The sequence below is a fragment of the Pelophylax lessonae genome, assembly GCF_965119305.1.
Source record: "Pelophylax lessonae genome assembly, chromosome: 9".
Classification (NCBI taxonomy): Eukaryota; Metazoa; Chordata; class Amphibia; order Anura; family Ranidae; genus Pelophylax; species Pelophylax lessonae.
Window position 1 is genome coordinate 10140151 of NC_138776.1, and position 27612 is coordinate 10167762.

A 27612-nucleotide genomic window follows, 5' to 3' on the forward strand; every position below is an offset into this window, starting at 1 on the left:
GAGATACTGTATGTAACAGAATACATTTTGGTCTAAATTTAGGAAGAAATTAGATATTCTTATTAGATATGTTTTATAGCAGAAAGTAAAAAAATATTGTTTTTTTTTCTTTAATTTTCGGTCGTTTTTTGTTTATAGCACACAAAATAAAAACACAGAAGTGATCAAATACCACCAAAACAAAGCTCTATTTTTGGGGAAAAAGGACAAACTTTTATTTGGGTACAGTGTCGCACAAATGCACAATTGTCAGTTAAAGTAACGCAGTGCCATAGCGCAAAAAAATGGCCTGGTCATAAAGGGGGGTAAATCTTCCGGAGGTCAAGTGGTTAATGGTTTCTCTCAGAAAAGTTTTTCTTTTAGTGGAAGGACGGCGTTAGCTGAAATTTATTTCAAACAGTGCCGGCACATTTCTTAGGAGGCTGTGAAGTCATTAGCAGGCACACTAAACTTTCCCCAGCATAAGGAACCGTCTGCCTGAGCTCATACAATGCTGACTAATCATGAATATCACCTAAAGTCACACTAAACTTTGGTTAAACAAAAAAAAAAAAAAAAACCCCAAAAGATTCTCTTTAGTTTGTATTTATAACTCAAAAAAGTCCCTTCTATCGCTCTCAGCTTCCTCCAAACTCCTTTTTATTGCTGCTGTAATCTTTGGAGAATGACTATGAGATTTGTAATATACATGGAGCACTAATATGCGATGCTTGTTGCATCAGCGGTATCGTTGCAAACAAGTGGGCCGGTATCTGGGGTTTGCTATGTACAGAGTTCAGGATTACGCTAGGCACAGACCTCGGTGGTGCGCTGCGCTGCGCACAGGGTTCAGGAGAACGCTGCATACAGAGTGCAGAGTTCAGGAGCACGCTGCGTACAGAGTGCAGAGTTCAGGAGCAGGCTGCGTACAGAGTGCAGAGTTCAGGAGCGCGCTGTGTACAGAGTGCAGAGTTCAGTAGCACGCTGCGTACAGAGTGCAGAGTTCAGGAGCACGCTGCGTACAGAGCGCAGAGTTGAGGAGCACGCTGCGTACAGAGTGCAGAGTTCAGGAGCACGCTGTGTACAGAGTGCAGAGTTCAGGAGCACGCTGTGTGCAGAAATCAGGAGCACGCTGTGTACAGAGTGCAGAGTTCAGGAGCACGCTGCGTACAGAGTGCAGAGTTCAGGAGCACGCTGTGTACAGAGTGCAGAGTTCAGGAGCACGCTGTGTGCAGAAATCAGGAGCACGCTGTGTACAGAGTGCAGAGTTCAGGAGCACGCTACGTACGGAGCGCAGAGTTCAGGAGCACGCTGCGTACGGAGCGCAGAGTTCAGGAGCACGCTGCGTACGGAGCGCAGAGTTCAGGAGCACGCTGCGTACGGAGCGCAGAGTTCAGGAGCAGGCTGCGTACAGAGTGCAGAGTTCAGGAGCGCGCTGTGTACAGAGTGCAGAGTTCAGTAGCACGCTGCGTACAGAGTTCAGGAGCACGCTGCGTACAGAGCGCAGAGTTGAGGAGCACGCTGCGTACAGAGTGCAGAGTTCAGGAGCACGCTGTGTACAGAGTGCAGAGTTCAGGAGCACGCTGTGTGCAGAAATCAGGAGCACGCTGTGTACAGAGTGCAGAGTTCAGGAGCACGCTGCGTACAGAGTGCAGAGTTCAGGAGCACGCTGTGTACAGAGTGCAGAGTTCAGGAGCACGCTGTGTGCAGAAATCAGGAGCACGCTGTGTACAGAGTGCAGAGTTCAGGAGCACGCTACGTACGGAGCGCAGAGTTCAGGAGCACGCTGCGTACGGAGCGCAGAGTTCAGGAGCACGCTGCGTACGGAGCGCAGAGTTCAGGAGCACGCTGCGTACGGAGCGCAGAGTTCAGGAGCACGCTGCGTACGGAGCGCAGAGTTTAGGAGCACGCTGCGTACAGAGCGCAGAGTTCAGGAGCACGCTGCGTACAGAGTGCAGAGTTCAGGAGCACGCTGTGTGCAGAAATCAGGAGCACGCTGCGTACGGAGCGCAGAGTTCAGGAGCACGCTACGTACGGAGCGCAGAGTTCAGGAGCACGCTGCGTACGGAGCGCAGAGTTCAGGAGCACGCTGCGTACGGAGCGCAGAGTTCAGGAGCACGCTGCGTACGGAGCGCAGAGTTCAGGAGCACGCTGCGTACGGAGCGCAGAGTTCAGGAGCACGCTGCGTACGGAGCGCAGAGTTCAGGAGCACGCTGCGTACGGAGCGCAGAGTTTAGGAGCACGCTGCGTACAGAGCGCAGAGTTCAGGAGCACGCTGCGTACAGAGTGCAGAGTTCAGGAGCACGCTGTGTGCAGAAATCAGGAGCACGCTGCGTACGGAGCGCAGAGTTCAGGAGCACGCTACGTACGGAGCGCAGAGTTCAGGAGCACGCTGCGTACGGAGCGCAGAGTTCAGGAGCACGCTGCGTACGGAGCGCAGAGTTCAGGAGCACGCTGCGTACGGAGCGCAGAGTTCAGGAGCACGCTGCGTACGGAGCGCAGAGTTCAGGAGCACGCTGCGTACGGAGCGCAGAGTTCAGGAGCACGCTGCGTACGGAGCACAGGGTTCAGGAGCACGTTACGTACGGAGCGCAGAGTTCAGGAGCACGCTGTGTACAGAGTGCAGGGTTGAGGGGTGTGCTATGCACAGTGTGCAACCCCAATCAACACCCTTTTACCCCAAAGCTTCCCTGTATCTCATCCCTTCTACATGCCTTGACTCTAATACCTCCCTGTGTAGGAGGCTCTGCCTTGCAGGGAGATAGTTCCCTCTCTCAGATTCTGGAGATCTGTCCCCGCCATAAATGCTTATAGGGATCTCTTAGATCCGGGAGCCACTGAGGGCAAAGTTGTCCCCTTGTAAACACTGAAGGCTTCTGTGATTCAAAGTGACAGCGGGGAGTGGAGGGTGAGAGAGGGGTGGCGGAATGGAGTTCCCTGACGTTCCAGCTGCAAAACTGGGTGCGAGGGCCACATGACAAGGCCTGGCGGGTGGTTTAGGGCCACTTTAATAATGATAAGCAGTCATGGTGAATTTCCTGTATAACAATTATCAAAGTGGTTATAAAAAGGTAATTTAAATAAATAAATAAACATGTCATACTAACCTGCTCTGTGTAATGGTGTTGCACAGAGCAGCTCTGATCCTCAGCTTATCAGGTCCCCCACCAGCACTCTCCACTCTCCTTATCAGCCAGTCTCAAATAGACACAGAAAGCGTGCCGCTGCCCCCCCCCCCCCTTTTCTTGCTTACAGAATTTGAATGACAGCAGCAGGAGCCAATGACGGGCACAGCGCTGGATTGAGATGGGGCTCAGGTAAGTATAAGGGGAGGTGAGGGAGCGATACAGATACAGGGACATTTTATAACCTTAATGCAGGGAAGGCATAAAATGTCCAGCCTTTACAACCACTTTAAATACAATATAACAGTAAGGAGCGATGAATACACTTACAGATAAATCTCTGAGATTATTAGAACGGAGGATAGAAGTAATCGTGGGGGAAAGAAATTCTGCTGTGCACAGATGACTTTCTCGGCCTAAATCTGATTGGAGAAGGATTATTTTGGCCTTTTCTTGGCATAACACAGCGGGTAATACCTCTGCTGGAGTGCGGGATCAATACTTCCCAGGCGCTGCATGGGTGGCAGACTGCACCTATCTGTGGCTTCTCTACTACTTCTGCCAGCTTTGTGGCGACTGCCTTTCACAGCAAGTCATGTGACAATACTGAAGAAATGACACTTTGCTACAATGTAAAGTAGTGAGTGTACAGCTTGTATAACAGTGTAAATTTGCTGTCCCCTCAAAAAAACTCAACACACAGCCATTAATGTCTAAACCGCTGGCAACAAAAGTGAGTACACCCCTCAGTGAAAATGTCCAAATTGGGCCCAATTAGCCATTTTTCCTCCCCGGTGTCATGTGACTCGTTAGTGTTACAAGGTCTCAGGTGTGAATGGGGAGCAGGTGTGTTAAATTTGGTGTTATCGCTGTCACTCTCTCATACTGGTCACTGGAAGTTCAACATGGCACCTCATGGCAAAGAACTCTCTGAGGATCTGAAAAAAGGAATTGTTGCTCTACATAAAGATAGCCTAGGCTATAAGAAGATTGCCAAGACCCTGAAACTGAGTTGCAGCATGGTGGCCAAGACCATACAGCGGTTTAACAGGACAGGGTCCACTCAGAACAGGTCTCAATATGGTCCACCAAAGAAGTTGAGTGCACGTGCTCAGCGTCATATCCAGAGGTTGTCTCTGGGAAATAGACGTATGAGTGCTGCCAGCATTGCTGCAGAGGTTGAAGGGGTGGGGGGTCAGCCTGTCAGTGCTCAGACCATACGCCGCACACTGCATCAAATTGGTCTGCATGGCTGTCATCCCAGAAGGAAGCCTCTTCTAAAGATGATGCACAAGAAAGCCCGCAAACAGTTTGCTGAAGACAAGCAGACTAAGGACATGGATTACTGGAACCATGTCCTGTGGTCTAATGAGACCAAGATAAACTTATTTGGTTCAGATGGTGTCAAGCGTGTGTGGCGGCAACCAGGGGAGGAGTACAAAGACAAGTGTGTCTTCCTACAGTCAGGCATGGTGGTGGGAGTGTCATGGTCTGGGGCTGCATGAGTGCTGCCGACACTGGGGAGCTACAGTTCATTGAGGGAACCATGAATGCCAACATGTACTGTGACATACTGAAGCAGAGCATGATCCCCTCCCTTCAGAGACTGGGCCGCAGGGCAATATTCCAACATGATAACGACCCCAAACACATCTCCAAGACGACCACTGCCTTGCTAAAGAAGCTGAGGGTAAAGGTGATGGACTGGCCAAGCATCTCTACAGACCTAAACCCTATTGGGCATCTGTGGGGCATCCTCAAACAGAAGGTGGAGGAGCGCAAGGTCTCTAACATCCACCAGCTCTGTGATGTCACCATGGAGGAGGGGAAGAGGACTCCAGTGACAACCTGTGAAGCTCTGGTGAACTCCATGCCCAAGAGGGTTAAGGCAGTGCTGGAAAATAATGGTGGCCACACAAAATATTGACACTTTGGGCCCAATTTGGACATTGTCACTTAGGGGTGTACTGACTTTTGTTGCCAGCGGTTTAGATATTAATGGCTGTGTGTTGAGTTATTTTGAGGGAACAGCAAATTTACACTGTTATACAAGCTGTACACTCACTACTTTACATTGTAGCAAAGTGTCATTTCTTCAATGTTGTCACATGAAAAGATAGAATAAAATATTTACAAAAATGTGAGGGGTGTACTTACTTGTGAGATACTGTATATATAAAAATACATTGCCATGCATAGTGCGGTCCCTAAACTAGAGGAGCGCCCAAAGCAATGCATTTATTGAGATAAGACTTATGATGGAGGTAATTCCATCCCCCACAGAGACACAGAAGACAAAATGCCCAGACTCAGGGCAGTTGTTGTCCCAACAACGCACAACACGACAGCTGACTAAATCTACTTAGAATTAGCAGGGTATGAGGTGCATCATAGGTCAGCAAATACACTGAACAATACAAACATTCCACAATACTCCGAGTCAAATGGAAAACCTAATTACGATAGAGATAGTATATAATTAGGTTTACTGTGATGAATAGCTGGACTGAGTGCAGGGGAATTTTTCAATTGTTCAGTGTTTTGCCAGCGGAGAAGAGAGGGAGAGAGGACAGAGAATAGAGGGAGAGGAGAGGGAGAGAGGACAGAGAAGAGAGGGAGAGGAGAGACGAGAGAAGGGAGGATAAGGGAGGAGAGGGGAGAAGAGAGGCGAGAGAAGGGAGAAGAGAGAGAAGAGAGGCAGAGGAGAGGGAGGGAGAAGAGAGGAGAGGGAGGGAGAAGAGAGGCAGAGGAGAGGGAGGGAGAAGGGAGGGAGGGAGAAGAGAGGGAGAGGAGAGGGAGGGAGAAGAGAGGAGAGGCGAGAGAAGGGAGGCTAGAGGAGGAGAGGGGAGAAGAAAGGCGAGAGAAGGGAGGATAGAGGAGGAGAGGGGAGAAGAGAGACGAGAGAAGGGAGAAGAGAGAGGCGAGAGAAGGGAGAGAGAGGGGAGAGAGAGGTGGGGAGAGAGAGGTGAGGAGAGAGAGGGGGAGAGAGGAGAGAGAGGAGGGAGAAGGGAGGAAGAGAGGGAGAGGAAGAGAGGAGAGGGAGAGGAGAGGAAGAGAGGGAGAAGAGAGGAGAGAGGGAGAAGAGAGGAGATGGAGAAGAGAGGTGAGAGGGAGAAAAGAGGAGAGGTCGAAGAGAGGAGAGGGCGAAGAGAGGAGAGAAAGAAGAGAGGTGAGAGAGAAGAGGGGAGAGACAAACAGGTTTTCTTCTAAGATTGCCCTGTATTTGGCTCCCTGTATTTGGCTCCATCTATCTTCCCATCAAATCTGACCAGCTTCCCTGACCCTGCTGAAAAAAAGCATCCACACCATGATGCTGCCACCATCATGTTTCACAGTGGGGATGGTGTGTTCAGGGTGATGTGCAGTGTTAGTTTTACCCCACACATAGCGTTTTACTTTTAGGCCAAAAAGTTGAATTTTGGTCTCCTCTGAGCAGAGCACCTTCTTCCACATGTTTGCTGTGTCCCCCACATGGCTTCTCCCAAACTGCAAACAGGACTTCTTATGGCTTTCTTTCACCAATGGCTTTCTTCTTGTCACTCTTCCATAAAGGGCAAATTTGTGGGGCGCACGACAATAGTAGTTGTCCTGTGGATCCTAAACATCCAGCCAGAGCTACAATGGAATGGTTTACATCAAAGCATATTCATGTGTTAGAATGGCCCAGTCACACATTCTGTGTAATGGTTTTACATGGAGCAGCCCTGATCCTCTTCTAGGATCCCCTGATGGTGCTCCTGGCTCCTTCTGCCTTCTGAGTGCCCCCATAGCAAGCCCAAATCAGAGCCAGACTGTGTGTGTGTCTAGTGACACGCATAGTGCGGCTTAGCCCCGCCTCCTTCTCACAGGTTTTGACTGACACCAGCAGAGTCATGGCTCCGGCTGCTGATTTCGAGTCCTGTGAGGAGGGAGGGGGGAAGGAGCAGCTCTGGATCAGTTAGGTATTTAGAGGAGGTAAACACAGAAGGTTTTTATCTTAATGCAGAGAAAGCAAAAGGTAAATCTTCTTCTGCTTTAACAGCCACTTGAGTGCATACCTGGAGCGCAGCTTTTATGTGCATATAAGAAATGTAAACACTGGAGCGGTATATTCTCCATACGCGGACATTGAGTCAAAATCTGGCAGTAAAAGCACTTAGCTTGGTTTTCTCCTTGGAATATGACCTGTTCTTGGCAGCCGTTGTTAGATCGCATTTCAGGGAAAATGTCTGATAATTTGCGGCGGGGGGAGCCTTTTATAGGATTCCATTATCTAGGCCGTAAATGCTGAGAGGATATGTCAGAGGGCTGAACTACAATGCTGTACTAAAAAGTTTGCCTTTGCTCGCATCAGATTCTCCCTTCTGTCTGTTCAGATCGCACAAGAAACATGAGAAGCACACAAAGTGGTCGCTGCAAGCGATGCAATTCTGCACTTCCTGGATCTGGGGTGCACACGCGCTCCGCCGCCCACTTCCACTGTGTACAATCACTATATGTCCCCCGGCACCCGCTGTGTATAATCACTCTATGTCTGCCGGCACCCGCTGTGTATAATCACTCTATGTCTGCCGGCACCCGCTGTGTATAATCACTCTATGTCCGCTGGAACCCGCTGTGCATAAACACTATATGTCCCCCGGCTCCCGCTGTGTATAATCACTCTATGTCTGCCCAGCTCCCGCTGTGTATAATCACTATATGTTCCCTGGCACCCGCTGTGTATAATCACTCGATGTCTGCCGGCACCCGCTGTGTATAATCACTATATGTCTGCCCAGCTCCCGCTGTGTATAATCACTATATGTTCCCTGGCACCCGCTGTGTATAATCACTCAATGTCCGCCGGAACCCGCTGTGCATAAACACTATATGTTCCCCGGCACCCGCTGTGTATAATCACTATATGTCCCCCGCTCCCACTGTGTATAATCACTATATGTCCCCCGGCTCCAGCTGTGTATAATCACTATATGTCCACCGGCACCCGCTGTGAATAATCACTCTATGTTCGCCGTCACCCGTTATGTATAATCATTCGATGTCCGCCGACATCCGCTGTGTATAATCACTATATGTCCCCCGGCACCCGCTGTGTACAATCACTATATGTCCCCCGGCACCCGCTGTGTATAATCACTATATGTCCCCCGGCACCCGCTGTGTACAATCACTATATGTCCCCCGGCACCCGCTGTGTATAATCACTATATGTCCCCCGGCACCCGCTGTGTACAATCACTATATGTCTCCCGCTCAGTGTTGGGGTAGTTACTCAAAAAATGTAACTAGTTACTAGTTACTTCTGTAAATTGTAATGAGATTACTTTACTAGTTACTTCATTTGAAAAGTAACTTCACTACTTATTACTTTACTTTTGAAAAAAAATATGAACAAATTCCAATGCGCATATTTATTTGTAGTGCACAAAAAACAATACAATATTTATTGTTATATATATATATATATATATATATATATATATATATATATATATATATATATATATATATATATATATATATATATATATGACCACAGCGTGCCTCCTTTCAATGCCAGAGTGACCACAGTGTGCCCCCTTTCAATGCCAGACTGACCGCAGCGTGCCTCTTTTCAATGCCAGATTGACCACAGCGTGCCCCCTTTCAATGTCAAAGTGACCACAGCGTGCCCCCTTTCAATGCCAAAGTGACCACAGCGTGCCCCCTTTCAATGCCTAAGTGACCACAGCGTGCCCCCTTTCAATGCCTAAGTGACCACAGTGTGCCCCCTTTCAATGCCAGACTGACCACAGCGTGCCTCTTTTCAATGCCAGATTGACCACAGCGTGCCCCCTTTCAATGCAGAGTGACCATCGTGCCCCCTTTCAATGCCAGAGTGACCACAGTGTGCCTCCTTTTAATGCAGACTGGCATTGAAAGGGGGCACGATAGTCTGCATTAAAAAGGAGGCACACTGTGGTCACTCTGGCATTGAAAGGGGGCACGCTGTGGTCACTCAGGCATTGAAAGGGGGCACGATAGTCAGAGTGACCACTGCGTGCCCCCTTTCAATGCCAGAGTGACCACAGCGTGCCCCCAGATTGACCACAGCATGCCCCCTTTCAATGCCAGAGTAACCACAGTGTGCCCCCTTTCAATGCCAAAGTGACCACAGTGTGCCCCCTTTCAATGCCAGACTGACCGCAGCGTGCCTCTTTTCAATGCCAGATTGACCACAGCGTGCCCCCTTTCAATGCCAAAGTGACCACAGCGTGCCCCCTTTCAATGCCTTAGTGACCACAGCGTGCCCCCTTTCAATGCCTAAGTGACCACAGTGTGCCCCCTTTCAATGCCAGACTGACCACAGCGTGCCTCTTTTCAATGCCAGATTGACCACAGCGTGCCCCCTTTCAATGCAGAGTGACCATCGTGCCCCCTTTCAATGCCAGAGTGACCACAGTGTGCCTCCTTTTAATGCAGACTGGCATTGAAAGGGGGCACGATAGTCAGTCTGCATTAAAAAGGAGGCACACTGTGGTCACTCTGGCATTGAAAGGGGGCACGATAGTCAGAGTGACCACTGCGTGCCCCCTTTCAATGCCAGAGTGACCACAGCGTGCCCCCAGATTGACCACAGCATGCCCCCTTTCAATGCCAGAGTAACCACAGTGTGCCCCCTTTCAATGCCAGACTGACCACAGCGTGCCCCCTTTCAATGCCAGACTGACAACAGCGTGCCTCCTTTCAATGCAGACTGACCATCGTGCCCCCTTTCAATGCCAGACTGACAACAGCGTGCCCCCTTTCAATGCCAGAGTGACCACAGCGTGCCCCCAGAGTGACCACAGCGTGCCCCCAGAGTGACCACAGAGTGACCACAGCGTGCCCCATGATTGACCACAGCGTGCCCCCAGATTGACCACAGCGTGCCCCCAGATTGACCACAGAGTGACCACAGCGTGCCCCCAGATTGACCACAGCGTGCCCCCAGATTGACCACAGCGTGCCCCCAGATTGACCACAGCGTGCCCCCAGATTGACCACAGCGTACCCCCAGATGGTTGGAGAGTGCACAGACAGAAGGACCCGTGATCGATCATTTACATCATGCCAGCGGGCAGCGCCAGGGAGCTGAAAAAGCCGATCATTTATGGAGGCAGTGAGAAGACTGTCTGTGCTAAATGCTGCTTTTGCCAGAAGCAAAACTGGGGGCACGGCTGAGCAGTGACAGTGAGCTAGGAAAGGGGCTGTCGCGACACTTACCTGCTAGGCTAGACAGACTGTGCTAAAAAAGCGGAGCGCCGCCAGCCCGCTACCTCACTTCTTCTCCCTCACTGTCTCCGAGTCCGCTGACGAGGAGGGCAGAGCCGCAGAGGATAGGCTAGGCAGGCACTCAGGCAGTGGGCGGACTGGCCGGCGCCCAGCCGGAACTTAGTTCAAGTGCAATGCAGCGGCGCTTCTTCATGTATACCTACGCGCCCGAAAATGGAGAAATAGTTCGCCTCCTGGGACCCTCCTGGGAATCTTATTTAATGTAAAAGCCCCTGGGAATAAAGCTGCCCTGATGATGATATGACCTCACGGCTTGAGTAACGCAGGAAAGTGCGTTCCTCAAGCCATGTAAAGTAATTTAGTTACCGATCTTACCAATGTAACTCGTTACATTACTACGTTACCAAAAAAAGTAACGTAGTTACTGTAATCCGTTACATTGTAACTCGTTACCCCCAACACTGCCCCCGCTCCTGCTGTGTATAATCACTATATGTCCCCCGCTGTGTATAATCACTATATGTCCCCCACTCCCGCTGTGTATAATCACTATATGTCCGCCGACACCCGCTGTGTATAATCATTATATGTCCCCCGGCACCCGCTGTGTATAATCACTATATGTCCGCCGGCACCCGCTGTGTATAATCACTATATGTCCCCCGGCACCCGCTGTGTATAATCACTATATGTCCACCACGCTCCCGCTGTGTATAATCATTATATGTCCCCCGCTCCCGCTGTGTATAATCACTATATGTCCACCACGCTCCCGCTGTGTATAATCACTATATGTCCACCACGCTCCCGCTGTGTATAATCATTATATGTCCCCCGCTCCCGCTGTGTATAATCACTATATGTCCCCCGGCACCCGCTGTGTACAATCACTATATGTCCCCCGGCACCCGCTGTGTATAATCACTATATGTCCCCCGGCACCCGCTGTGTATAATCACTATATGTCCCCCGGCACCCGCTGTGTATAATCACTATATGTCCGCCGACACCCGCTGTGTATAATCATTATATGTCCCCCAGCACCCGCTGTGTATAATCACTATATGTCCGCCACGCTCCCGCTGTATATAATCACTATATGTCCGCCGGCTCCCCCTGTGTATAATCACTATATGTCCGCCGGCACCCGCTGTGTATAATCACTATATGTCCCCCGCTCCCGCTGTGTATAATCACTATATGTCCCCCGCTCCCGCTGTGTATAATCACTATATGTCCGCCGGCACCCGCTGTGTATAATCACTATATGTCCGCCGTCACCCGCTGTGTATAATCACTATATGTCCCCCGGCACCCGCTGTGTACAATCACTATATGTCCCCCGCTCCCGCTGAAAAAACATAACACTGCAATACTTGAAAAAGGTGCTCCCTATAGAGGATGCCGGGTTTACTCACAAGGACTCTTAGAAGTCCCCAATGAGCCGGGGAGTTTATAGAGCTGCATTCATCTAGTGCTGGAATAACCGGTCCTGGAATTGTTCCAAGGCCGCTGAGCTAATACAAGATACATATTTCATGGGTAATCTGAGCCGTTGTTGGATAACCCTTAGCAATTGCATTTAAAAAAATAAAAAAATAGAATTTTGGGAAATTTAGGCACTGAGCCCAGTGGGTATAGGTACCTGCACCTTCATAGGTACAGGGGCAAATTTTACCAAAATTTTGCAAATAGTAACAGGATACAAACTGAAGTTGTAGGCCAACACCGGGAGGAACACAAAGGATTAAAAAAAAAATAAACAGAATTTTGGGAAAATTAGGCAATGAGCCCAAAGGCTATAGGTACCTGCACCCGCATAGGAACAGGGGCAAAATTTTGCAAATAGTAACAGGATACAAACTGAAGTTGTAGGCCAACACCGGGAGGAACACAAAGGATTAAAAAAAAAATAAACAGAATTTTGGGAAAATTAGGCAATGAGCCCAAAGGCTATAGGTACCTGCACCCGCATAGGAACAGGGGCAAATTTTACCAAAATTTTGCGAATAGTAACAGGATGCAAACTGAAGTTGTAGGCCAACACTGGGAGGAACAAAGGATTAAAAAAAATTAAAATATAATTTTGGGAAATTTAGGCACTGAGCTCCATGGATATGGGTACCTGCAACCTCATAGGTATCGGGGCAAATTTTACCAAAATTTTGCGAATAGTAACAGGATGCAAACTGGAGTTGTAGGCCAACACAGGGAGGAACACCAATGATGAATCCAACCAGCTGACATGGGGGGTACAGCTATTTACAAACAAATGTGTATGGTAAGGAATTGAGACCTTCATGAAAAGAATACTGGCATGGAGAGAAAGAAGACGACTGTCGTGGTTGAGGTTTGCTCCTGAAAATGCTGAATGCTTGGCTGCTGTGCTCACCTGAAGAATTAAGTCCCGGTTCACACACATACGATGCAGGAACCCTACAAATCCACTGAGACCAGAGTCCCAGCAGGAAACCTAGGTCCTACTCCTTCTCTAGGCAGAAAACAAACTGATGTGCTGGGCTATGGCAGTGGGTGGGGTTATGCCTGGAGGGACAGCCCCATGGGCGTGTATATGTTAAAAGTTTTGTACTAATGTACTGCCTAGACTACTCCTGCAGGTGGCAGCATAACCCCACACAGCTCATGGAGATGAGGCTGCGTCTGTCGATGGACGATAGAGAAAAGTGTCCTGTGCGAGTTGTGTCCGAATGCGATGCGATGCAAATTATGAATTTGAATTGCACAGACATAGCATGTGATTTGCAGAGCAGTGCACTCCGAATCACATGCAATATCTGTCATCGCATATGTGGTTTTGTACTAATGTACTGCTTAGACTACTCCTGCAGATGGCAGCATAACCCCACACAGCTCATGGAGATGAGGCTGTGTCTGTCCATGGACGATAGAGAAAAGGGTCCTGTGCGAGTTGTGTCCGAATGTGATGCAAATTCTGAATTTGCATCGCAGATATCGCATGCGATTTGCAGAGTAGTGCGCTCCGAATCACATGTGATGTCTGTCATCGCATATATGTGAACCAACACGAAAGCTGAGCTCCAGGGAACTTGAAAAGACGACCCTTGCAGGGGGGATAGCTACCTACCTTATCCCTCACTTACATCCCCCTTGCCACAGCTGGTGCTCACCTCTCCTAAGGTCCAGGTTGTGAGGGGGCCCTCATGTCCTCAACGCAGGAATGATGGCCCTGCATTGTACCTGGTTACATCACAACTGCAGCCACTTGCCAGAGCTTTGGTGTCGAGGGACAACTTGTATGGAAGGAGTAGTGAGGGATACGGATGGTCACTGGTTCTCTAGGCAACAAAATCAGCATTTAAAGTAGTTGAAAAAAGCACATCCCTCTATAGCAGGGGCCTTTAAATGGTGGCCCTCCAGCTATTGAAGAACTACAATTCCCATGAGGCATTGCAAGGCTGACAGTTACAATCATGTCTCCCAAAGGCAGAGGCATGATGGGACTTGTAGTTCCGCAACAGCTGGAAGGCTGCCAGTTTCAGACCCCTGATGTATAGTGTGTACTTAGGGATTGGTATTTTATGGGGGGTTTACAACCATTTTAAAATAAGCAGAATATATTGCATTATCCCTCCCTACGGACTTCCTCCACTATGTGCAACCCTTCACCTGGAGTGGATCCTCTCTGAGGTCATCATGGATCCTCTCTAAAGGTCATCATGGATCCTCTGATGTCATCATGGATCCCCACTGAGGTCATCATGGATCCGCTCTCAGGTCATCATGGATCCTATCTAATGTCCTCATGGATCCTCGCTGATGTCATCATGGATCCTCTCTGATGTCATCATGGATCCTCTCTGATGTCATCATGGATCCTCTCTGATGTCATCATGGATCCTCTCTGATGTCATCATGGATCCTCTCTGATGTCCTCATGGATCCTCACTGATGTCCTCATGGATCCTCACTGATGTCCTCATGGATCCTCTCTGATGTCATCATGGATCCTCACTGATGTCATCATGGATCCTCTCTGATGTCATCATGGATCCTCACTGATGTCATCATGGATCCTCACTGATGTCATCATGGATCCTCTCTGATGTCATCATAGATCCTCGCTGATGTCTTCATGGATCCTATCTAATGTCATCATGGATCCTCTCTGATGTCATCATGGATCCTCTCTAATGTCATCATGGATCCTCGCTGATGTCTTCATGGATCCTATCTAATGTCATCATGGATCCTCGCTGATGTCATATATATTGCAGGACCAGAACACCGGCTGTACACTTCCCAGATCATGTATAATTCTGAGGCAGCTGCAGCCAAGTGTTTCAGACAGGAAGCCTGCACTGATCAATGATGACCTGACTCCGTTTGCTTGTAGGTGTTCCAAGAAGTGATTACCTGCAGTTATGGATAGATGAGCGGCCCTCTCTATGCAGAGATTTACTAATAAAACTCTGAGCACTCAGAATCTGGTGCAGCTCTGCCTAGAAACCAATCAGCTTGCAGGTTTTATTGTCAAAGCTTAATTGAAGAAGCCAATTGGCTCCCATGCACAGCTGCACTACATTTTACACTCTCTGGTTTTAGGTTCCATTCACACTTGTGTGACTTGTCATGTGACTATGGGCACACAGGGATTGGTTTACTAAACCTGGTGCAGCTGTACATGGCAACCAATCAGTTTCCGCCCTCGGTCACACTGAGGGTGGGGTCTGAACTTGCAACGATTTCAAACCCGCATGTCAGTGCGAGTTCGGGGCGTGATTTGACAGACATTGATGTGGGTTCATACACAGAGATCTGTCAAACTGCCCCCAAATCTGCACTAAGTAGTGCAGAAACGACTTTTGGGAATCGGTTTGGCGCCGCAGAGTGGGCGTCACACCGATTCAGATGATGCCGTTGCGGGCAATAGGCTCTGATTTGCCATGCGATTTTGACATGTGAACGGGGCTCCAGGTTTTCACTGGACAAGCTGAAGTTAGAAGCTGATTGAATGCCATGCACAGCTGCACCAGATTCTGAGTGCTCCAGTCTTAGTGAGGCTCCAAAAATCGGGGGGATCTCAAGTGCAACTTTCATGCGACTTTACACTCTCTAGCACTCAAGTCGCATTAAAGTTTTGCAGGAATATTTTTTTAACAGTAAAATCAGTCTGTACATGCAGTACAACGTGCTCTTTATACTCACTGTGGGACCTAAGGGGTTAATCCTCTGCATTGTATAAAAAAGGCTGTTGGATCCTGTCCTCTCTGATCCTCCCCTTCTTCCACTGTCCCCCAATCCATCTCCTGGTAGAACAGAGCTTTGGAGTCACTCTGCACATGCTCAGTTTGGTGCGAGTTTATTTTAGGAGGGAGCATGTGACCAGCACAAGGCCAATCAGCACTGTCCAGGCACAGGGTCCTTCAGCCTCATAGGACAGTCAGAGGAGAATGAAAAAAAAAAAAAAAAAAAACTTCTCCTACAAGCTTTCACCAGACACTGATAGAAGTCACGAGACTGCTCTATACTGCTGATGAGAAATGTGCTGAGCGTGTGCAGAGTGACTCAAAAGCTCAGGAGATGGATTGGGGGACAGTGGAAGAAGGGGAGGATCAGAGAGGACAGGATCCAACAGCCTTTTTACACAATGTAGAGGATTAACGATGTATTTAGCAGTTCAGATTTACTTAAAATAATTGTCATTTCATAGATCACTGCACAACGATTGGAAATGGGTGCAGGTACCTGGTTTTGACAGCCCCCCCCCCCCCCAAAAAAAAAAGGTGCCAAATGTGGCAGCGGAGGGAAGCAAACAGGCAGAGCCTCCCTTTTGGGCGGAGCTCCACTTTAAGTTGCATAGATCTGAACAGGTGCCATTGAAATCAATGAGCTGCGACTTGTCATGCCACTTTATGGAGGAGATTTACGAAGACTGGAGAGTGTAGAATCTGGTGCCGCTCTCCATAGTAACCAATCAGCTTCCAGGTTTTATTGTGAAAGTATTACTGAACATAGTGAAGTTAGAAGCTGATTGGCTGCCAGGTTTTGCACTCTCCAATCAGCTTCTAACTTCACTATGTTCAGTAATACTTTGACAATAAAACCTGGAAGCTGATTGGTTACTATGGAGAGCGGCACCAGATTCTACACTCTCCAGTCTTTGTAAATCTCCTCCATAAAGTCGCAAGCAGTCCATTGAGTTCAATGGCACCTGTTCAGATCTATGCAACTTAGAGGAGCTCCGCCCAAAAGGGAAGCTCTGCCTGTTTGCTTCCCTCCGCTGCCACATTTGGCACCTTTGAGGGGAGGGGGGGTCTTTTACCTGTCAAAACCAGGTACCTGCTCCCATTTCCAATTGTTGTGCATTAATCTACGCAAAATTGCAATTATTTTAGTAAATATAAAACTTCTAATTCCCTCTTCTCATCAGCAGAGGGTCAGGGGTCATTCAGCCTCATAGGACAGTCAGAGGAGAATGAAAACACCTCCTACAAGCTTTAACAAGACACTGACAGAAGCCACAAGACTGCTCTATACTGATGATGAAATCAATGGACTGCATGCAACTTGTCATGTGACTTTATGGAGGAGATTTACTAAAACTGGAGAGTGCAAAACCTGGCAGCCAATCAGCTTCTAACTTCACTTTGTTCAGTGATATTTTGCCAATAAAACCTGGAAGCTGATTGGTTACTATGGAGAGCGGCACCAGAATCTGCCCTCTCCAGTCTGCGTAAATCTCCTCCATAAAGTCACATGACAAGTCGCAGCTCACTGATTTCACTGCAATCTGTTCAAATCTATGCGACTTTGAAAAAGGTTCCTGCGCTACTTTGATGCAACTTGAGTGTAAAAGTCGCACAATTGTGAATGGAGCCGAAGTGAGCATGTTGTGGGCCCACCCAGATCCAGGAGTGTCAGGAGGGAAGAGCGCCAACTGCTGGAGGAGAGAAGCAAGGCAAGTAAATGTGCTAAAAAAAATTAAATAAGCATTTAACCCTTGCAGTATATTTGGGGGGGGGGGGGGGGGGCAACATACTGAAAGGGTAGTATTGCAATTGCACTGGAGTCCAGCTTTAGGATGTTGCGGGCCCAGCCAGATCCAGGAGTGTGAGGAGGGAAGAGCGCCAGCTGCTGGAGGAGAGAGGGGTAAGGCAAGTTAATTTCTTTTTTTTTAGCACATTTACTTACCTTACCCCTCTCTCCTCCAGCAGCTGGCGCTCTTCCCTCCTGACACTCCTCCTGGATCTGGGTGGGCCCACAACATCCTAAAGCTGGACTCTGGTGCAAGTGCAATACAATACTCCCCTTTCAGTGCCCCCCCCTCCATATACTGCAAGGTCTACATTTTTGCACATTTAACCCTTGCAGTGCATGGGGGGGGGGGGGGGCACTGAAAGGGTAGTATTGTATTGCAATTGCACCGGAGTCCAGCTTTAGGATGTTGTGGGCCCACCCAGATCCAGGAGGAGTGTCAGGAGGGAAGAGCGCCAACTGCTGGAGGAGAGGGGTAAGGCAAGTAAATGTGCTAAAAATAAATAAAGCATTTAACCCTTTAAGTATATTTTTTTTGGGGGGGGGGCGCACTGAAAGATTAGTGATGCAATTGCATTGGAGTCCAGCTTTCGGATGTTGTGGGCCCACCCAGAACAAGGAGTATCAGGAGGGAAGAGCGCCAACTGCTGGAGGAGAGAGGGGTAAGGCAAGTAAATGTGCTAGAATAAACCCCCCCCCCCAAAAAAAAAAACCAAAAACATTTAACCATTGCAGTGAACAGTGGGGGGGGGGGGGGGGGGGGGCGGGGTCACACACTGAAAGGGTAGTACTGCAAATCCACCGGAGTCCAGCTTTATCAAAAAGGTAACAATAGACCAGTGATGGAGAACCTTGGCACCCCAGATGTTTTGGAACTACATTTCCCATGATGCTCAACTACACTGCAGAGTTCGTGAGCATCACGGGAAATGTAGTTCCAAAACATCTGGGGTGCCAAGGTTCGCCATCACTGCAATAGACGATCCCGGGGTTCCCATTACCTTACATACCACTTGATTTTTACAAAGAAGTTGATGGTTTGGGGTTTGTTATCCCCCTTTATTGGGGAAAATAAAGCAGAACTAAAAAAGGCAAAACTATTTTTCCCCATTTTGGATGGAGCAAGGGAAAGTCTGCTTTTTTTTTTTTCCTGTGTCCCCCATCGGGGAGATTTCCCCCTTCACTTCCTGTCCCATACCAAAAACAGGAAGTGAGAGGAAACCTCCAAAGTGAGGGAATCCCTGAACTAGAGCTGCACGATTCTGGATAAAACGAGATTTTTTTTTTTTTTTACCTAGAATAAAGATCACCATTCTCTGCGTTATCTTTTACATTATACAAAAAAAAAATTGGGCCAACTTTACTTATTTGTTTTTTTTCTTAATTCAGTAACGTGTATTTTTCTCCAAAAACTGTTTGAAAGACTTCTGCGCAAATATGACGTGACATAAAAGATTGCAACTATCACCATTTTATTCTCTAGGGTCTCTGCAAATAAATAAATATATATATTTATTTATTTATTTGCAGAGACCCTAGAGAATAAAATGGTGATAGTTGCAATCTTTTATGTCACGTCATATTTGCGCAGAAGTCCTTCAAACTTCATATACAATATATATATATATACGCACACACACACACACACACACACACATATATATACACACACACACACACACACATATATATATATATATATATACACACACACACACACACACATATATATATATATATATACACACATATATACACACACACACACACACACACACATATATATATACACACACACACACACACATATATATATATATACACACACACACACACACACACATATATATATACACACACACACACACACATATATATATACACACACACACACACACACACATATATATATATATATATACACACATATATACACACACACACACACACATATATATACACACACACACACACATATATATATACACACACACACACACACACATATATATATACACACACACACATACACACACAAACATATTTGGGGGTTCCAAGTCATTTTCCAGCAAAAAATTACAGATTCTTACCTAGTGACCAACAAGTGTCAGAAATAGGTTTTGGGGGGGGGGGGGGGGGTGTAAATCAAGATTGCAATTGTTTTTTAATGATTAATCGTGCAGCTCTACCCTTAACTAGTGTCCCAATTGGAAGATTTCTCCTCGATTCCTGTCCAGGGTGACAACATAAAGTTCAAATCTTATTTCACTCTTGGTGACAACAGTAAACAGAAAAAAAAAAAAAAAAAAAAAAAAAAAGTGTGATCCTCCCTAATGACGAAAAAAAAAAAATTTTTTTTTTTTTAATTTTGTTTATAAAAAGGCAACTTTTTTTTTTCTTCTATTTAAATTGTTTATAAAAGTATAATTTTTTTATTTTTATTTTTTTTACAGTATTTATAAAAAAGGTGAAAGTTTTTTTCTTTATAAACAATGTAAAAAAAAAAAAATAATACTTTCAGCCCCGGTTCACATTTGTGCGTGTGCGGGGTTCGCATGTCATGTCGGAGTGCACTGCTCCGATATTACATGCGATCGGCTGTGCGGTGCGAGTTTAGCCATACAGTTTGTATGGCTAAATTCGCACCGCACCCGCAGCAAACACGCACAAGAGGCATTTTTGCTGCCGCATCAGGATCGGATCGCACAGCGGTTCACACTTGTGCGATCCGATCCTGTGCAAGCTGCACGATCGCACTGCGATATGCGATCAAAGTGGGGGTGTCGTTAAGATTACATTGATACCCCCAGCGTATCGCATATGGCAGTGTGAACTGCCGGGGGTGCGTGTGCGATGCGGGAACAGGCTGCGAATTCGCAGCCTTCCCGCATCGCATAAATGTGAACCGAGCCTTAGCCTTTCGTTATACTTTAATTAAAGCAGTGTTAAACCCAAAACCATAAATGTCCTATATTGCAAATGGTTTTCTTTTTTGTTACCTCCCCCCCTGTTTTCACCTGGTGATCTGGCCAATAACACTCCTCCTGTGTTAGAGCACCGCCCCCCACTCTGGATGAAGCAGCACAGCAGGATTGCAGATTTAAACACATTAACAAATTGAATCCAAACTCCGGCTCACACTTTATAATCAGTTACAGCAACACAGTTTTTATTCCTTTTGGGATAAAGATTTTACATGAATAAATAAAAGCAGATCATTGTAAGCACCCCTGTCAGTGGTTTGTCTCATCCCTGTAATCTGATAACAAACTCTCCAGAAGACTCTTTTGAAAAACATTGACTGCCTGAAACACCAGAAAGCCTAAAAAAAAAAAAAAAAAGAAGAATTCAGCCGTTGCATCTTGCAGAATTGGTGAGTTGCAATATAATATCGGTTTTCCTTTTGGCTCTAAAGATACAAAGTTTCAGAAATCTCTTCCATCCCTTCTTCAGACTTTCTACATTTATGAATGGTTTCAGTTTTCAGAATTAAATATAAAGCCTGCAGAGGGGGACGGGAAGCGAAGAAGGGGGGGGGACGGGAAGCGAAGAAGGGGGGGGGACGGGAAGCGAAGAAAGGGGGACGGAAGCAAAGAAAGGGGATGGAAGTAATCCTGAAAGTTTGTATCTGTAAGAGCCATAAACAAACCATTATATTGCAGATTTCCAATTCCTAGCTGTGATGGCTGCATTTGTTATATTTATTTATTTTTATAGGCTTTCTGCAATTTTCCTCTGCTGATGCAGCCGGCAAGTTGGTTTTTCAAAAGCTCTCCAGCAAAATGTATCAGATTACAGAGATGAGATAAATCATTTACCACTGACAGGGACGCTTACAATGATACATTGTATCACGGTTTAGCAACAAAAAGGGATCCATGAAGCTCCAATCCTTCTGCATGAATTGATGGCTTTATATCAGGGATGAGCAAACTGCGGCCCTCCAACTGTTGCAAAACTACAAGTCCCATCATGCCTCTGGGTGTCATGCTTGTGACTGTCAGAGTCTTGCTATGCCTCATGGGACTTGTAGTTCTGCAACATCTGGAGGGCCACAGTTTCCATATCCCTGGCTTATACAATACAATCCTCCATTACTAACCTCAGATACATTTCAGCTACATTCCAATTGGTGATTAGGGGGCGCCCTGCGGCTGGAATGACAGAAGTGGGAGGAGCCCGCACAACGCCAGGCTGACTGCGGCTGCAGCAATCCACAGGGCCTGCGACTGGATGGAAATAGATTGCAGCTCTTTGCACTCCATGTCGTTACAGCCGCAGGAGAAATCCAGCCTGAACCTAATCAGTCTTTAAAAATTGTCCCCTCCCCCCGAACACCTGTGCTGACATAAGCTGGATACACACTATACAACTTTTGTTAGATTTCCTTTAGATTAATGCCCCGTACACACGTGCAGATTATCTGAAGACTTTTGTCTGCAGATTTACCTTTTCTATGTAGTGGAAGGGCCGGCCGGATTGCATACAAATTGAAAGTGTTTAGGTCTGACCTCATATTATATGGTTTTGGTAAGTCTGCAGACAAAAGTCTGCAGATAATCTGCACGTGTGTATGGGGCATTACCTTCAACTATGTAGTGCAGGGGTCGGCCTGATTGCATACAAATTACATTTTTTTTAGATTTGACCTCATATTATATGGTTTTGGTAAATCTAACGGAAAAAAAAAAAAAAAAAAATCTAAAATCTAAAAGGAAAAAAATAAATAAATTGTATAGTGTGTATCCAGCTTAAGAGGTAAATACCCATTTACAGCCTGTGATCCGGTTCCCCTGTGTCAGTCAGCGGCAGCTGCGGGGGAGAGGAGGGACCACCAACATTACCCATTGGTGATGCCTCTGCTCCCAGCTATCAAGTCCTCTCTCCTGCAGTGGTCATTGGCTGACAGAGAGGGGGATCATGTGACTGGAGCGGCTCCTTGCCAGTGTGGCTGTTGGCCAATAGAGGGGATCAAAAAACATAAAATGCCCTACATTGCAAATGGTTTTCTTTTTTGTTACCCCCCCCCCCTCTGTTTTCACCTGGTGATCTGGCCAATAACACTCCTCCTGTGTTAGAAAGAAAACCATTTGCAATATGGGACATTTTATGGTTTTGGGTTTAACACCGCTTTAATTAACCACTTTACTACCAGTCACGTAACCTCTACGTCGGCTGACTTTGAGTGGTTATACCGGGATGATGCCTCTAGCTAGAGGCATCATCCCGGTACCGTTGTTTGAAGCCGACGGTCGGCTTTCCGTCGGTAACGATCGATGCGGCTCGGGAGCCGCTCGATCGTTACCCGGGGGGGCGGGAGGGGACGTCCCCCCCCTCCCGCCGCCTTCCGCGGCTTTGCTCGGGGCTACCGTCCCACCGGGAGCCCCGAGCACCCAGCCGGCACGTCCGCCGGCTGGATGGAGTCCCGATGAATGCCGGAAACGGCATCGATCGGGTCTCCGATGACGTAACCCGGAGGCGGCGTCCATGACGTCACTTCCGGGTTACTGTGCTGCAAAAGGCGGCAGATTTGAAAAACGGCTGTATGCAAAAATGCCGTTTTCGGCGTTTTGCATACAGGGAAGTGTAGTGGAGGGGTTTGGCGTCTTTTAGACCCTCGATCCCTCCATAAAGTGTACCTGTCACACATATTGCTGTCACAAGGGATGTTTACATTGCTTGTGACAGCAATAAAAGTGATCAGATTTTTTTTTTTTTTTAAAAACCTGTAATAAAGTTTAAAAAAAAAGAAAAAATAAATAGGAAAAAAAAAAAAAAAAAAATTTAGCCGTCCCCGTCACCGTTAGCTCGCGCACAAAAAAAAAACGTATACGCAAGTCGAGCCGCAAATGAAATCGCTGTTCAAACCACACATGTGAGGTATCGCCGCGATCGCCAGAGCGTGGGCAATAATTAAAAAAAAAGAGCTACACTCTAACTCTAAACTGGTAACCGTTAAATAAATTTAAAGCGTCGCAGATTGAGATCTCTATTGACCGTAGTTTGTCGCCATCCCACGGGGGGGCGCAATTTTAAACCGTAACATGTTTGGTATCTATTTACTTGGCGTGACATCATCTTTCACAATATACAAAAAAAATGGGCTAACTTTACTGTTTAGTATTTTTTAAATGCAGTGAAATGTGATTTTTCAAATTTTTTCCAAAAAAATGGCGTTTTAAAGACCGCTGCGCAAATACCGCGTGACAAAAAATTTTGCAATGACCGACATTTTATTCTCCAGAGTCTTTGCTAAAAAAATATATATAATGTTTGGGGGTTCTAAGTAGTTTTCTAGGAAAAAATACTGGTTTTAACTTGTGAACAAAAAGTGTCCGAAATAGGGCTGGGGCTTAAGTGGTTAAAGTATAATGAAAGGCTAAACTTTTTTTTTTTTACATTATATTGTAAAGAAAAAAAAAAAAAAATATCTTTTTATAAATACTGTATAAAAAAAATGATATATATTTTTTTTACAGTATTTATAAAAAGATGAGTTTTTTTTCCGTCTTTACAATATAATTTAAAAAAGTTTTTTTTGTATTAAAATAATTTTATAATTATATTATAAAGACAAAAAAAAAAAAAAAAAACTCATTTTTATGAATACTGAGAAAAAAAAAAAAAAAAATATTATATACACATACACACACTTTTTTTTCAGTATTTATAAAAAGATGAACGTTTTTTTTTTTGTCTTTATAATTATAAAATTATTTTAATACAAAAAAACTCCATCTTTTTATAAATACCGTATAAAAAAAATGATATGTATATATATATTTTTTTTTACAGCATTTATAAAAAGATGAAAGTTTTATTGTCTTTATAATATAAAATAAAGTTTAGCCTTTTGTTATACTTTAATTAAAGCGGAGTTAAGCCCAAAACCATAAATGTCCTACATTGCAAATGGTTTTCTTTTTTTGTTACCTCCCCCCCCCCTCTTTTCACCTGGTAATCCTGTGTTAGACCACCCCCCCCCCCCCCACTCTGGATGAAGCAGCACAGCAGGATTGCAGATTTAAACACACTAACAAATTGAATCCAAACTCCGGCCCACACTTTATAATCAGTTACAGCAACACAGTTTTTATTCCTTTTGGGATAAAGATTTTACATGAATAAATAAAAGCAGATCATTGTAAGCACCCCTGTCAGTGGTTTGTCTCATCCCTGTAATCTGATAACAAACTCTCCAGAAGACTCTTTTGAAAAAAAAAAAAAAACTTACTGGCTGAAACACCGGAAAGCCTAAAAAAAAAAAAACAAAAAAAAAAACCCGAATGCAGCCGTCACATCTAAGAATTGGAAAGCTGCAATATAATATCGGTTTTCCTTTTAGCTTTAAAGACACAAAGTTTCAGAAATCTCTTCCATCCTTTCTTCAGGACTTTCTACATTTATTTATGAATGGTTTCAGTTTTCAGAATTAAATATAAAGTCTGAAGAAGGGGGGACGGGAAGCAGAGAAGGGGGGACGGGAAGCAGAGAAGGGGGGACGGGAAGAAGAGAAGGGGGGACGGGAAGAAGAGAAGGGGGGACGGGAAGCGAAGAAGGGGGGACGGGAAGCGAAAGGGGGGGGACGGGAAGCGAAAGGGGGGGGACGGGAAGCGAAGAAGGGGGGACGGGAAGCGGAGAAGGGGGGACGGGAAGCGGAGAAGGGGGGACGGGAAGCAGAGAAGGGGGGACGGGAAGCAGAGAAGGGGGGACGGGAAGCAGAGAAGGGGGACGGGAAGCAGAGAAGGGGGGATGGGAAGAAGAGAAGGGGGGACGGGAAGAAGAGAAGGGGGGACGGGAAGAAGAGAAGGGGGGACGGGAAGAAGAGAAGGGGGGACGGGAAGAAGAGAAGGGGGGACGGGAAGAAGAGAAGGGGGGACGGGAAGCGGAGAAGGGGGGACGGGAAGCGGAGAAGGGGGGACGGGAAGCGGAGAAGGGGGGACGGGAAGCGGAGAAGGGGGGACGGGAAGCAGAAGAAGGGGGGATGGGAAGCAAAGAAGGGGGGACGGGAAGAGAAGGGGGGACGGGAAGAGAAGAAGGGGGGACGGGAAGAGAAGAAGGGGGGACGGGAAGAGAAGAAGGGGGGACGGGAAGAGAAGAAGGGGGGACGGGAAGAGAAGAAAGGGGGGACGGGAAGAGAAGAAAGGGGGGACGGGAAGAGAAGATAGGGATGGAAGCGATCCTGAAAGTTTGTATCTGTAAGAGCCAAAAACAAAACATTATATTGCAGATTTCCAATTCTTAGTTGCGACGGCTGCATTCATTTTTTTTTTTTTTAGCCTTTCTGCAATTTTCCTCTGCTGATGCAGCCAGCAAGTTGGTTTTTCAAAAGCTCTCCAGCAAAATGTATCAGATTACAGAGATGAGATAAATCATTTACCACTGACAGGGACGCTTACAATGATACATTGTATCACGGTTTAGCAACAAAAAGGGATCCATGAAGCTCCAATCCTTCCGCATGAATTGACGGCTTATATCAGGGATATGAAAACTGCAGCCCTCTATCTGTTGCAAAACCACAAGTCCCATCATGCCTCTGGGTGTCATGCTTGTGACTGTCAGAGTCTTGCTATGCCTCATGGGACTTGTAGTTCTGCAACATCTGGGAGGGCCACAGTTTGCCTATCCCTGGCTTATACAATCCTCCATTACTAACCTCAGATACATTTCAGTCACATTTCAGCTACATTCCGATTGGTGATTAGGGGGGGCCCTGCGGCTGGAAGGACAGAAGTGGGAGGAGCCCACCCAACGCCAGGCTGACTGCGGCTGCAGCAATCCACAGGGCCTGCGACTGGATGGAAATAGATTGCAGCTCTTTGCACTCCGATGTCCTTACATCCGCAGGAGAAATCCAGCCTGAACCGATTCAGTCTTTAAAAATTGTCCCCCCCCCCCCCGAACACCTGTGCTGACATAAGCTGGATACACACTATACAACTTTTGTTGTTAGATTTCCTTTAGATTTACCTTCAACTATGTAGTGCCGGGGCCTGACTGATTGCATTCTAATTACATTTTTTTTAGATGTGACCTCATATTTATGGTTTTGGTAAATCTAAAAGGAAAAAATAAAATGTAAAGAAAATTGTACAGTGTGTATCCAGCTTAACCCGTGTAAGAAAGAGGTAAATACCCATTTACAGCCTGTGATCCGGTTCCCCTGTGTCAGATGGCGGCAGCTGCAGGGGAGAGGAGGGACCACCATTACCCATCGGTGATGCCACTTCTCCCAGCTATCAAGTCCTCTCTCCTGCAGCAGTCATTGGTTGACAGAGAGGGGATCATGTGACTGGAGCGGCTTTTTGCCAGTGCAGCCATTGGCCAATAGAGGGGATCATGTGACTGGAGCGGCTATCTGCCAGTGAAGCCATTGGCCAATAGAAGGGATCATGTGACTGGTGCGGCTCTTTACAGGGGCAGCCGTTGGCCAATAGAAGGGATCATGTGACTGGAGCGGCTATCTGCCGGTGCAGCCGTTGGCCAATAGAGGGGATCATGTGACTGGAGCGGCTCTCCTCTCCCCTGCAGGTGCCACTGGCTGACAAAGGGGGGAATTATGTGACCAGAGTGGCTCTCTTTGCCCCTGCAGCCATTGGCCAATGCAGGGGGATCATTCGACTGGAGCAGCCCTTCTCTCCCCTGCAGGAGTTTTAGGAATGCCTCATGGGACTTGTAGTTCCACGACAGGTGGAGGACCACCCATGAGTTAGGTTAAGGCTGGAAATCACTTTTATTGGTAATATTAGAAGTAGGTTTGCAAATATAGACTTGTGCAGGAGGGGAGATTTACTAAAACTGGAGAGTGCAAAAAATCTGGTGCAGCTGTGCATGGGAGCCAATCAGCTTCCAGGTTTTATTGTCAAAGCTTAAATTGAACAAATCTGAAGTTAGAATCTGATTGCTGCTCTAATGTCATGTGACTTTTTGGACACAGAGGGGAGATTTACTAAAACTGGAGAGCGCAAAATCTGGTGCAGCTCTGCATAGCAACCAATCAGCTTCTAGCTTCAGCTCCTTCAAATAAGCTTTGACAACTTGACACACACAGGGGTTTATTTACTAAAGGGAAATCTACTGTGCACTGTAAGTGCAGTCGCTGCAGATCTGGAATGGGGAGGGGGCAGCTGATTTCTATCATCCAATCAAGTGCAAGCAAAAAAAAAAGATATATATTTTTTTTTAAATTTTCCTCGCACATCCCCCCCAAGATCTACACCAGAGGTCTTCAAACTACGACCCTCCAGTTGTT